We start from the raw sequence: 14,378 nt of genomic DNA, 5'->3' as shown, positions 1-14,378 counted from the left end.
ACCATTATATTCTCCCACTGAAGATCATTCCTCTCCTTACCTAGGCAGGTGACCTGCATGTACCAGCTACAGCCTCTCTCCCAGGACTCTGAGTCTTGAGCAGAGTGATGCTAGAGAGGAGCAGTTGGAGTTTGGAGAAACTGGGTGCGATTTTTTTTAATACTTATTTTTGAGAAAGACAGAGAGAGAGTGAACGAGAGAGAGAATGTAAGTGGGGTAGGGGCAGAGAGTGAGAGAGGTAGACACAGAATCTGAAGCAGGCTCCAGGCTCTGAGCTGTCAGCACAGAGCATGATGCGGGGCTCGAACCCACGGACCACAAGATCATGACCTGAGCAGAAGTCGGACACTTAACCGACTGAGCCACCCAGGCATCCCAAAGCTGGGTGCAATTTTTGAACTCTTCTTGCTACTGAGCCCCTGAAACTGCCTGGCTTTCTGACTCTTTCAAGTCTAATTTTTCAGCCTTCCCTCACAGAAAACTGTGGACCATGCTCCCCCAAATGCTTGCCATGAGTTCTCTTTGAGCCAAATTCTGTGGTTGCTGCTTGCAACTATGAACCCTGATGCACCTATTCACCCATGATCCATGAGTGTTTTCTTTGGGAAGTCTTCTTTGAACTCTCAAATGTAGGGCTCACTGATTCGTGATATTGCCATGAAAGACTTAGGATGTGTTTGGTTCTGTGCTCGGGTCAAGTAGTACAAAAGCTGGGTAACTGTCCCCTCCTCTGAGATCCCCAAGTGCCAGGGATCACTTCTGTGTCAGCCCTATCATAGCATGTCAGAAAATCCTGGGTTTTATGACTGTCTCCAACAACAGTGCAGTGTTTTCAATTCACCTCTGGGGCCCAGCATGGTGCCTGATGCCGAATAAATGTGTATTGAACCGAATTGACTTGCTTTTGGGGATTCCTTGCAAAACAGTCTCAGCCTTAACTCCAAAAGTGCTTTGTGAACTACGCTGGACAGTGTTGTGTTTGGGAAAGCAAAGAGGAAAAATGGCTGAGAAAAAAATTGCAATGGATGTGTATTTTGATTCAATGAAACATTCTTTTGCTGTTGGCCTACTTCCAAAAAAAAAAAAAAGAAAAGAAAGAAAAAGAAAAAAGAAATCACATCCTAGCAGTAGCCATGACCCACCAAGGGCTCTGGTGACTGAACGGAAAGATTTCATCTAGGGGTGCTTGTCAAAACCCCAGTGGAAGGGAGTCCCATTCCTTCCCTCTCTCCACACCCTTGCCTCTTCCCATAAGAAGCCTTAATGGACCCTCTGTGCATCCTTGACATGATGGAAACTGGAGAGAGAACAGAAGAATCTCTTGCTCCAACCGTGGAACGGGCAAGCTGCGCCCTCCCCCCCACCCCCACCCACCGCCCGGGTGGGAGAAGGGGCTGCGTGAGGGAAGGAAGTTGAGCAGGAGGGGGAAGGGCAGCAGGGGTTGAGATGATGGAATGCCAGGCCTCCAGATGTCTGTGCCTTGCAGATGTGTCAGCAATGTCTTGGCCCACACATCTGGGAGCTAATCATCACCCTGGATCACATCTGGAGAGCACTCTACAGGTCATGGAGTCCTCCCACTGATGTCTCTAGTCAGATTCCCACAGCAAAGTGGGCAGAGCACATGCCATTAGCCCCCTTTGACCAACGAGGCTCCTAAAGGCGTCACATACCCTCCCTTAGGTTGTGATAACAAGAGCGATGACGATAATGATGTAGCCGATGCTTATAAAACACTTGCTATGGGCCAGGCACTGCTCTGTGCATTTTGCATCTATAGTATCGGTCGTTGAATCTACATGGCATTTCTCCAAGATGGGTGTTTTTCTGCCTACTTTACAGACACGGGGCATGATTCGCAAGAGGGTCTAGCAGCTTTCCTAAGATCACACAGAGAGCAGGTAGCAGAGCCAGGATTCCAATCCAGGCAGTTTGCTTCCCAAATCTGTGTCCTCACCTATTATTTCTTGCCTGCCCGCCTGTCAAGGCTGGGAGGGGAAATGGGTCTGACTCCTAATAGCACTGCTTGTAGTGTTATGTGAAGCTAAAAGTGTGATTCTGGTAGGAGACATTCCTTCACTTAGACATGAGCTGCATGGCTCCAGCACGCCTGGCACTGGCTTGGACAGTGGTGACACAGTTGAAGGACAGTGGATTTCCCATCCCATTCCAACTGGTTGTAAGTGACTTGAGCATGGTGACCATTCTGTCTCTAGCTCCTAATGGCACACTGGGGGCACACTCAATAAATACGTGTTGAATGAGTAAGCTGTCCTTGCCCTTGAGCTGTTTGCGGTCTAAAGAAGAAAGACTTGCAGGTAGGTATATATTCATTTCTGTTACATATTCTGGAATTATAATTACATATTATGTATGTTACAGTGTTGAGAGCCACAGTGTGGTCTGGACATGGAATGGATGAGCATGAATGAGGGAGGTTTTCCAGCACTGGCTGTAGTTCAGCACATCTGAAACAGGTATTATAGGAGGAGTACCATCAGATAAGGCTGGACAGGTAAGCAGTGACCTGTGCTGAAGAGTTGAACATTGTCTTATAGGACAGAGATCAGCAAACTTTTTTCTTGAAAGAGTCATAGAGTAAATATTTTAGGCTTTGTGGACCATATGGTCTCTGCTGCAACTATTCACTTCTGCTTCACAAAAGCAGCTATAAATCGTGTGTAAATGAATGAACCTAGCTGTATTCCAGTAAACTTTTATTTACCAGAGCAGATGGCGGGCCAGATTTGGCCTGTGGGCTATTGTTTGCCAGTCCCTGCTATAGGGTGTTGGGTGACATTGATGCGGTACAATCAGATTAGATCTCCCTCCTTCCTTCCTAAATATTTATTGAGCACCTACTGTATGCCCTATATAGTAGCAGTTTCTTCACTCTTGCTGCTTATAGTCCAGAGGGGCAGAAAGGGTCCATTATAGCAATGTGACAAGTGCCATGATGGATGAAAACAAATGGGGTCATGAGGTCACAGAGATCCAAATTTGATAGGCTGACCACATGCCACACTATATCAAGGAAGTAATATCTGAACTCTGGCACAAAGCTGAGTAAGAGTAAGTGAAAAAAACTGACATAGATGAAGGCTTAAAAGGAATTCAGCTTACCTGGAGCCTAGACTGTGGTTAGAAGGGTGACAGGAACTGAGGCTGAACACCCAACAGAAATATGGTGGGAGAGGGCACCTGGTGGTTCCATCAGCTAAGCGTCTGACTCTTGATTTCGGCTCAGGTCATGTTCATGGGATTGAGCCCCGCATCAGGCTGTGCACTGACAGCATGGAGCCTGCTTGGGATTCTCTCTCTCCCGCTCCCTTACTCATGTTCACTTGCTTGCTCACTCTCTCAAAAAAATAAACTTTTAAAAAATGTTTAAAAATACAGTGTGAGTCACATGTAATTTTAAATTTTCTGGCAGCCACATTTAAAAATTAAACAAGTAAAATTAAATTTAATAATATATATTTTATTGAACTCAAAATATCCAAAATACTACTGTCTCAACATGCGATCAATATAAATAATTGTTAATGAAATTTTACATTATTATTATCATTATTATTGTTATTTTGGTACAAAGTCTTTGAAATCCAGCGTGGAGTTTCCACTTGCAGCACATATCAATTCAGACTGCCTATGTTTCAAGCGTTCAATAGCCACATGTGGCTACTGGCTGCTGTGTTGGACAGTGCCAGGCTAGGTCATTCAGGGCCATTTGGGCCATCGATGGAATCTGTGTTTTAGCATGAGTACAGTAGAATTTGTACATATCATTCTTGTAGCAGGATACTCAGTCATCTTTAAGTTTTTGGTTTTTTCCTGACCAGTTACATTGAGGTAGGGAGCTCAAAGAAAAAACAAAACAAAACAAAAAACAGAAGAAAGGAGAATGACCAACTTTGCATGGAAAAGAGAAAGAGAGTGTGTGGCTTTACCAGAAAACCTGTGAAAATTGAAAATAACAGAACCAGATTTTTTAAAGTTTTTACTTAAATTCCAGTAAGTTAACATACAGTGTGATATTAGTTTCAGGTGTACAATGTAGTGATTTAATACTTCTGTACATTACCTGTGTTGGTGCTCATCACAATAGGTGATCTCCTTAATCTCCTTTACTCTTTAACCCGTTCCCCCACTCCCCTTCCCTCTGGTCACCATCAGTTTGTTCTCTCTACTTAAGAGTCTGTTTCTTGGTTTGTCTCTCTGTCTCTTTCTTTTTCCCTTTGCTCATTTGTGTGTGTGTGTGTGTGTTTCTTAAATTCTACATAGGAGTGAAATCATATGGTATTTGTCTTTCTCTGATTTATTTCACGTAGCATAGTACTATTTGTACCTCCATCCATGTCATTGCAAATGGCAAGATTTCATGATTTTTTATGGCTTGGTAATATTCCACTGTATGTACATATGTATACATGTACATATGTGTGTGTACACACATATACACATATATTACATATATGTATATACACATCCATTGTATATATGTATATGTGTATATACATGTGTGTATATATATATATATACACACACACACACAGACACACATATACATACATACATACATACACACACACACAGCTTCTTTATCCATTCATCAATCGATGAACACTTGGGCGATTTCCATAATTTAGCTATTGCAGATAATGCTGTTGTACATATCAGGGTGCACATACCCCTTTGAATTAGTATTTTTGTATTCTTTGGGTAAATACCCAGTAGTGCAATTGCTGGATCCTGGTTAGTTCTGTTCTTACCTTTTTGAGGAAACTGTATACTGTTTTCCAGAGCCGCTGCACCAGTTTGCATTCCCACCAACAGTGCAAGAGGGTTCCCCTTTCTCCACATCCTAGCCAACACTGGTGTTTCTTGTGTTGATTTGAACTATTCTGACAGGTATGAGGTGGCATCTCTTCTTGGTTTTGATCTGCATATTCATAATGAGTGACGTTGAGCATCTTTTCATGTATCTGTTGGCCATATGTATGTCTTCTTTGGAAAATGTCTATTCATGTTTTCTGCCCATTTTTAATTGGATTATTCATTTTTGAGGGTGTTGAGTTTTATAAGTTCTTTAATGTTTTGTATACTCACCCTTTATCAGTATGTTATTTGCAGATATCTTCTGCCATTCAGTAGGTTGCCTTTTGGTTTTGTTGATTATTTCCTTCACTGTGCAGAAGTTTTTTTTTTGTTTTTTGTTTTGTTTTTGATGTAGTACTAATAGTTTATTTTTGATTTTGGTTCCCTTGCCTCAAGAGACATATTTAGAAAGAAGTTCCTATGGCCAATATACAAGTTACTTCCTATGCTCTCTTCAAGGATTTTTATGGTTTCAAGTCTCACATTTAGGTCTTTAATCCATTTTGAATTTATTTTTGTTTATGGTGTAAGAAAGTGGTCCAGTTTCATTCTTTTGCATGTTGCTGTCCAGTTTTCCCAACACCATTTGTTGAAGAGACATTCTTTTTCCATTGTATATTCTTTCTTACTTTGTCAAAGACTAATTGACATTATAATTGTGGGTTCATTTCTGGCTTTTCTATTTCACTGATCTATTTTCGTGCCAGTACTGTACCGTTTTGATGACGACAGCTTTGTAATATAAATTGAAGTCTGGAATTGTGATGCCTCCAGCTTTGTGTTTCTTTTTCAAGGTTGCTTTGGCTATTTGGGGTCTTTTGTGGTGGAACCATATTTTTAACTGACCTAGGAAGGGTATGGCGGACAGGTCAGATGTCTGGGTGAAGCTGGTCACCCGATAAAGTCTAAGCCTAGGAGTCTGGTAAATCATCAGCTCTGTGAACTAAGTGGTAACCAGCAACCCTCTCCTTCAGAACCCTAGAATGTCAAGATAGGAAGAACAGGTCAATCCAAGACACCACCTTATTTTTCTTGCCTCCAGTTGGAGGTTCAAAACCCATCCTAGCCTGAGGCAGAGGAGTTTGGCAATTCCTCACATCTGGGCCTGTGAAAGCTGAACTCCATCTTCCATTTGAAACTCACTAGACCTTCTGGGTTGGTCGGCTATAGTCTTGGTTTTACCAACCCTTTTCCCTGGTCTCAGATGCCCTTGTGTTTGTCCAGTTCCCCACGTGACATCAAACTTTGAATATAGCTTTCTACTCCATCTGCCAAACGCTTATCCAGATTTGACTCTGTTTGTTCTTTAAACACAGGCAATTGAAATGTACTAAGTGTTGGAATTACTGATTATTATTTTTAATTAAGCTTTCTTATCTCTAAGCACTTGCTCATCACAGGAAGCCTTAGCAATTGGAAATCTTTGGGACACCTTCTTTCATGAATAAATGAAAAAGATTGGTAATTGACGTATGATTTTTGTGTTAGCAAGCATTATCAAAGTGCTGAAAAATTTTATTCTTTTAATTGCTTTAGTTACAGCCTGGGGTTTATATCACTAACTGGATTATCATGTGTTTTCTTTATGAATAGAAGTTAACTCAGGCTCTATCTAAATTTATTTGTATCTTCCTTAAACAATCACAGACCTACTGTGAGCCAGGGGATACAGGTTGAATGAGAAACAGCTTGTATGTATTTTTGAGGTATGCAAGAAATAAATGGACAATTAGTGTAGTATGATTAGGACAGTTTTGCAAGTAATAGGGGCTGGTGGGGACCCACAAGACTACCAGGCTTAGCTGAACTTGGAGGTTTTAAGGAGCAACATAAGTCAGTTATGTTCAATGTGTTCAGAATCAGATTACCTGGGTTTAAATTCAGATTTCATTCCTTACTAGTCATACAACCTTGCAGAAGCTGTTTAAAATTTCTTAACCCTGTTTTCCTCATTTATAAAATAATACTGATAGCTATATCTACTTCAGTGTGTTATTATATATATTAAATTAATGATTGCATGTAAAGTACTTAATTTTGTGTAAGGTGCATGGCAAGCCTGCAGTCATCGCAAACTATAATAATAATTATTAATGCATTGCTCATCTAAGCTGAGCTACTCAGTTAAGAGAGGGTGTTCTAAGTAAGGGGCAAAGCCTGAGACCACAGCTGGGAACTAAGAAAATATGGCATGCTAAAGTAACTAAGTGAGGGTTGGGTCGGTGATGGGAGGGATGGTGGCAAAACACAAGTCTAGCAGAAGGCAGGCAGAATCTACAGTGAAGGGTTTAAGCAAGTTAAAACGTTGACCAGCTGTATTCTTAGGAAGTGAACCTGTTTACAAATATCAGGCTCTGAAGACAGCTTAAATTTACAGGTGAATGGAGTCCCAACTGCTGATGCTTTGTATATGTTAACATGCGTTACAGGAAGGCTATGCATTTGAGATGAAGGGATTTGGCAGGTAGCTTTGTGGAAATGTTTTAAAAATATCAACACAGAGAAAAATGTGTAAGCCATTCTCCTAGCAGAAGAGGAATATCAAAGTTTGGGTTTAGGTCTCAGATGATGCACTAAATGTTTGGAAACTAAGTTCCCTCTTTGGCTCCTTGGGAAGAAGTTTTGAGATTGGTCTGTGGAAACTGCGCCTCCCTGGCCTGGGCTGGTAGAGAAGGGGTGTGTGTGTGTGTGTGTGTGTGTGTGTGTGTGTGCATGCACGCACACACACGCGTGTGTGCACACTCAGATAAATGGATGGATACGTGCATTACATTTATTTCTCAGGGATTGGAGAAAATAGGATGACTGGTCACTTCCCTTCCTACATGTGGTGTGTGTTACCTTAATGTGTTTTTAATCCTGGAAAGGAATGTGTTCCATATGGCATAAGAGTATCAAGAATCAGCTGCTCCTTTTCCATGCAAAGTCCAGACAGGCTCCTGGTAGGAGACATAGGGGAGCACCCTACCTCCTAGACAAACTTCTGTGAAAGGATGCCACTTGTGTGCTTCCTCATATAATTGAAGGAGAAAGAGGAGACGAGGGAGACAATATGGAGTCCTAAAGTCAGGTGGACTTTTTCTCAGCCAACTACCCTTTCTTCTTTTTTCTAAAGCTCTACTGGTTCTCCAAGGCTCATCTCAAGTGCTACCTCCTCTAAGAAGTCCAGTAATATAGAAGAGGGGCTTGGACAATGCCTTGGTTCCTAAGAGGTTCTGTTGACCCTACCTGCAGTAGAACTCAAGGGCATCATGCATTATGGACAAAAAGTTCTTTACTCTGTTTGGAGACTAGTCCTGGGACCTCTGGACAGTTTTCTATGGATTTAAATTGTTAAAAGCACTCATGCAAGCATCCATGTCTGTCATGTTCCCTGCACTAAACCCCCCTTTTCTGTAAAAACTGAATTGCTATGTATTTGACTCCTTGTGGTCTTCATATCTTTTCTGGCTACTTTTTGGCTCCTAAACATCCTGGAATATCCGGTTGTCAACGGGCTAGTTAGAGAAGATAGAATGGGCCAACTAGAGGAGTTCCTCATCCCCTCTTTGATTAGAGAAGGTCTTTTGACTTGACATTTCATGTAACACTGCACTTGGCTGAAATGTTTGAGAACCTTTGACCTGGTTACGTTTTAGCCAATCTCCCAAGGATATGAGGCAAGGGAAGGAAAGACAGATCAAAATGGAAATAGATGGTGGCAGAGGTGCATTAACCATTACATGGAGGCTCCTTGGGTAGAGCAGATTAAAATGTTCTAGCTTTTTTTGGTGTAGGATGAGTTTCCCAAGGAAACAAGCTCCATTCTTTTGGCTGCTTCTCAACCCACTTCTCCATGGCATTTCTTGCAGTTCCTTCACAGTACTTGGTTTGAGAGCAATAGACACAGACCACTTCATGTCGTATCTTCTTTGCCCAGTGCCCAGGTGAGGAATCCTGAGATTCAGTGGTAAAGTGGCTTCTCTGTGGCCAGAGAGTGCTATAAAGCGTAACAGTGCAGTTGGAGCCCAGGGCTCCTGACTACCCACTCTTCTACAAAACCAGCCAACTGCTTCCCCTCCCCACCCTTTGTATAGCCAAAATTTGTTGTGTTTTAAAGATCATTGCTAATTTGGGGGAAAATGTAGATGCCAGCTTATGCTCCTGAACTGAAGTGGGGTCTTACTCCACATCAGAAAAATATTCTAGAAAAATGTCTTGTTTCTTTTTTTTCCCCCAAATATAATTTATTGTCAAGTTAGCTAACATACAGTGTATACAGTGTGCTCTTGGTTTTGGGGGTAGATTCCCGTGGTTCATTTCTTACATACCACACCCAGGTAACCGACAGAATGGGAGAAGATATTTGCAAACGACATATCAGATAAAGAGTTAGTATCCAAAATCTATAAAGAACTTTGCAAACTCAACACCTGGAAAACAAATAATCCAGTGAAGAAATGGGCAGAAGACATGAAAAATGTCTTACTTCTAATGGAGCATTTTTGCCAGTGAATCTTTTAAAAAACTTTGGTATTGACATAATATACATACAGAAGATTATGTACACTTATTATAAGTGCTTGCTGAATTTCATAAATTCAGACATGTGTATCCAGCACTCAGATCAAGAAACAGGACATTACTAGCATCCCAGAAGTCCTCTTCTTGTGTCTTCCAGTGACTACCCTTCCTCTGAAGGATCCCACTACCATGGCTTCTAATGGCAATGTTTGTCTCCTCTTCCTTCTTCTCTTCTTTCTTCTATCTATCTATCTATCTATCTATCTATCTATCTTTTTTTTTTTTTTTTGATATTCATGTTTGGGTTTTATCCAGTCTCTTTTTAAAGAATTATTTGGGTGAAATTTACAATAACAAAATTAGCAACTTTATAATGAACCATTCAGTAGTGTTTAATACATTTGGAATCTTGGGAGACCACCACCTTTATCTAGTTCCAAACATTTCCATCACACCAAAGTAAAACTCTTTACCCGGTAACCAGCTTCTCCCCATTTGACCCTCCTCAAGCTCCTGGAAGCCACCAATCTCTGTCTTTCTATATGGACTTATCTATTCTGATATATTTAACCTTTTAGTTACTGGCTTCTTTCACTTAGAATAATATTTTGGAGGCCCATCAACTCTGCAGCACATATCAATATGTTTTTTATGATTGACTAATGTCCTTTTGTTTGTGTATACCAGAGTTTGCTTATCCATTCACTTGTTGATGGAAAATTGGGGTGTTTTACCTCTAGTCTATTGTGAGTAGCACAGCTACAAACATGTATGTACATGTACTTGAGTATCTGGTTTTAATTATTTTGGGCATATACCTTGGAGTGGAATTTTAGGCTCATATGGTAATTCTACCTTTAATGTTTTGAGGAAGCAACAAATTGTTTTCCACAGTGGCTGGACCATTATATATGCCCGCCATCAATGCACAGGTGTTCTCATTTCTCCACATCTTCACCAACACTTGTTATCTTTAATTTTTTTAAACTATATCCATCCTTTGTCTTTAATCTTTGGAGAAATGTATATTCAGGTTATTTTTTCCATTTTCAATTGGGTTGTCTTTTTGCAATAGTTCCTTATATATTCTTTATAAATGATTTAGAAATCTTTTCTTCAGTTTCTTGATAGTGTCCTTTAAAGCACAAAAGTTTTTAATTTTGTTGAAGTCTAATTTATTTTTGCTCCTGTTGTTTGTGCTTTTGTGTCATACCTAAGAATGTATCACTAAAATCAAGGTCATTAAGATTTATCCCTATGTGTTCTTCTAAGAATTTTATGATTTTAGCTTTCATATCTAGGTCATTGATGTATTTGGGATCAGTTTGTATATATGGTATGAGGTAGGGGTCCAGTTTCATTCTTTTGCATGTAGATACCCAGTTGCCCCGGCACCATTAATTGTGCTTTATTTTTGTATTTCATAAATGGAAATCCCATAGTGTATATTTTTTGTGTCTTGCTTCTTTTGCTTGACATCATTTTTGTGAGATTTAGTCATATTGTTGCATAAAGTTGTAGATCAGTTGTTCTTATTGCTGTAGCATTTCAGTGTATTCATATATACCACTTATTTGCCCATCATACTGTTGATGGGCATTTGGTGAGTTTGCAAGTTTGGGCTGTCATCAATAATGCTGCTATAAACATTCTGGAACTTGTTTTTGGTGAATATATATATATATATATATATATATATACACACACACACACACACACACACACATACATATATATACACACATATATATATACATATATATACACATATATATGTATATATATATACATATATATGAATATATACATTTCTGTTGGATGTACTCTTAAAAGTGGAATTTCTGGGTCTTAGGGCATTATCTTCATCATTAGATACTGTCGTAGCATCTTTTTAATCAGGAAAAAATTAAGACTCCTTTATAACGCCTCTCTTTATGAATAGGCACCCTACTTACTTTTACTGCACATGGGAAGTAAGGCAGTGAGAAAGGTAGATATGTGGAAACTGAGTGAGCTAGAAATAAACTTAACATTTCCCTGCTAAGAGCTTTAACTTGCAGTCCAGTTTCCACTCTCTGTGGACTGTGCTTATTCATTCTACAAGTTATCACTGATCCTTTCCAAAGACGGCATACATTATGTTCTCGAAAGCACCAGCTCTACAACTGAAGTAGAATGGCTTAAATACTCCCTTCCTTGTAACTTAGGTAAATTCTACCTTTATGTCTGGAACTTTCAAGACTATCCATCGCAAAATCACTAACCATAAGAAATGGAAATGTCCTTAGGAATAGAAAGTTCCATACTATCATTTTGTAAATGGGAAGTCTGAGGACCAGAGGGAAGAAATTTGCTCTAGGTAGTAAAAATACCAAAACAACCCTTTTCCCATTTATATTATGATAGGAAGAAAGGATCACATGAGAAATAAAAATGTGGGTTTAGAAATCTGACATGCCTGGGCCAAAATCCTGGCTCTACTACTTGGTTACTGTGTAATTTTGGACAAGGTGCTTATTTCTGTGGGTGTTGATATTCTCATCCATAAATGGACTTAAAGATATTTGTTTATAGCATTGTTGTTAGGATTAAAGAATGGATAAAGGTAATTTCTCAGTAAATGGAGCCTTCTTTAAATATTATTATATAGGCTGTCTTGTCCACCTAACTGGTCAGTAGAGGATAGAGTAGCTAGAGAAGTACACATAATCTGTTCTCCTCATAGGCTTGAGACAAGTTCAGTGTCATTCCAAGATACGAGACTCGACTTGTCATGGATGGAAACGTCTGGGGAAAAAAATGCTCACTTAGCACCAGTCATGATACAACTTGGTAAGTTGTTCAAGGGGATATGGATAGTCCAGAGATGATGATGTCTCTAACGAAGTTAGACAAGAGGCATCCTGGTCAAGGACAGAGTACTGACCAAGGTGGCAGAAGTGGGGAGCTCTGTGTCTGGCATGAGGTGTAGCCCTGGAGAATCTCCTCCCTAACCCAATCTTGAATTTACATTTGACAAATATAGAAACTATACTAAACATGGGAAAGCAAATATAACATTTATACTGCAACTGTCCTTTCCATTTCTATGATAGGTAGGCATGGATGAGGAAACAAGTTCAAAAAGATGTGGTAACTTTCCCGAGGTCACATTATCCTTTCCCCTGTAGCCTGAATGCATTATAAAAACCTTTCTCAACACAGCACTGCAGTCACTACCAATCTGTGTGGTAGTGGTAGATTAAGTTGAAACGGTTTCCATCCCTGGAGTATTTAAATAATATTGCTTTTAGTTCAAACAGACAAGACAATCATGAGAAGAGAGAATCTGTTTACACCTCAATGAGATTGGTACTTGACTTTTGGGTCCATTCACTATGAGAATTCACTTAAACTTTGAGCCTCAGTTTCTGTCATCTGTGGAAATGGGACTAATGATCCATATATTACAGTATTTTTGTGATAAATAAAAGAGAAGCTAATCTCTCTCCTTGTCTTAAAGGCACCCCTTCTCCACTTCTGCTCTTGTTACTCTTCTAAAGTACAAGCTAGAGAGTAGAATAACCTTGATTTTCATTCTTCATTGGATTTTACTCTGGACCTGTTCAGTCTCTTGGGCATGTAACTGAGATTTATCATTTCATAGAAATGGACACTGAATGAACAAGAAATGGACCTTAGATAACTCCAGTCTCGGTGATGTGAAAATGGCACATAATGTTCTCCATGTAAATATTGGGGAGCTGGGCTGGGTGTATCTCTTTCCCTCCTCCTACCATCCCACTTCTGCTGCAGAGTGCAGCCTACCATGGGGCTCATATTTAGCCAAAGATGGGGTGGAGAAGTAGGGGAGGGCAAAAGGATAACACATATATTGAGACCTAGTGTATAGCTACCCCCTGCTGAATGCTTTACTTAAATTATGATACATTTTTCTCAGGACAGCCCATTTAGGACAGAAATGATGAATCCCATTCTACAGACAATGCTACGGAACAGGTAGAGAACTTCCCAAGATAGCACCACATATAAATGGCCATGATTCCAGATCCCATCTGACTATGTTCCAAACCCTTCAAAGTCTTGCACTCTTATCTTAAGACCTCACCACAACAAACCACTGAAGGGTCATCAGGAATATCACTTGAATATCCAAACCTACACACCTGATCACATGGCTTTAGGTCTTTATATTTTCCCAATGGCTGAGCCCAGGAAATCGCTAGATTTCCCAGTCCCAAATATACTATTATTTAAAAAGAAATTCAATAGGAACTCTACTTTCTTCTCAATTTTTTCTGTAAACCTGAAGCTTCCCTAAAAAGCAAAATCTATTAATTGAAAAGCAACTCTCTAAAATCAGTGAATAGCTGTGGTGTAAAATGACTTTCTAGAATCACACAATGCTGAACACTAAAGATTATTTCATCCAACTTCACTATCTAATAGAATGGAAAACTCTTTTGCCCACTCACCATGACCACCACTGTCATCCAAGAGTCATCATTTCTTTCCTGGACATTTCTTTCCTCGTACACCCTACATCTGTTCCTTCCCTCCATCTTTCTCCTTCAGACGGCCATCAGGTGGATCTTTCTCAACCACAAATCTGACCTTGTAAGTCCCTTTCTGAAAAACCATTCAATGGCTCCTCATGGCTGTTAAGATAAAGCCTGAAATTCTCAACATGGCTCATGATAACTTTTCTCTCCATCCTCTTATTGGTCCACTGGTACCCTCTCTTTCTACTTCCTAAGTGCATTGGCTTTTTATTCAGTCTCTCGAGAGTACAGTGCTTTTTCTTACCCAGGATGCTGTACCTGCTAGTGCCATTTACTTAAACACACCACCTGCCCTTTTCTCATTGCCAACTTACTGCATTACTGTTTACCACCTCAGATCACAGTCCTTTAGAGAGGTAAGAGAAGGAAGGCTTCTCCTCATTTGAAGGCTAGAGAGGTTTTGCTTTTTGTCCTAGGTTGTTATTTCTGGCCCTG

Source organism: Panthera pardus, unplaced genomic scaffold (genome assembly GCF_024362965.1).
Source record: "Panthera pardus isolate Hobbes unplaced genomic scaffold, ASM2436296v1 HiC_scaffold_20, whole genome shotgun sequence".
Taxonomy (NCBI): Eukaryota; Metazoa; Chordata; class Mammalia; order Carnivora; family Felidae; genus Panthera; species Panthera pardus.
This window is presented reverse-complemented; position numbering follows the sequence as displayed.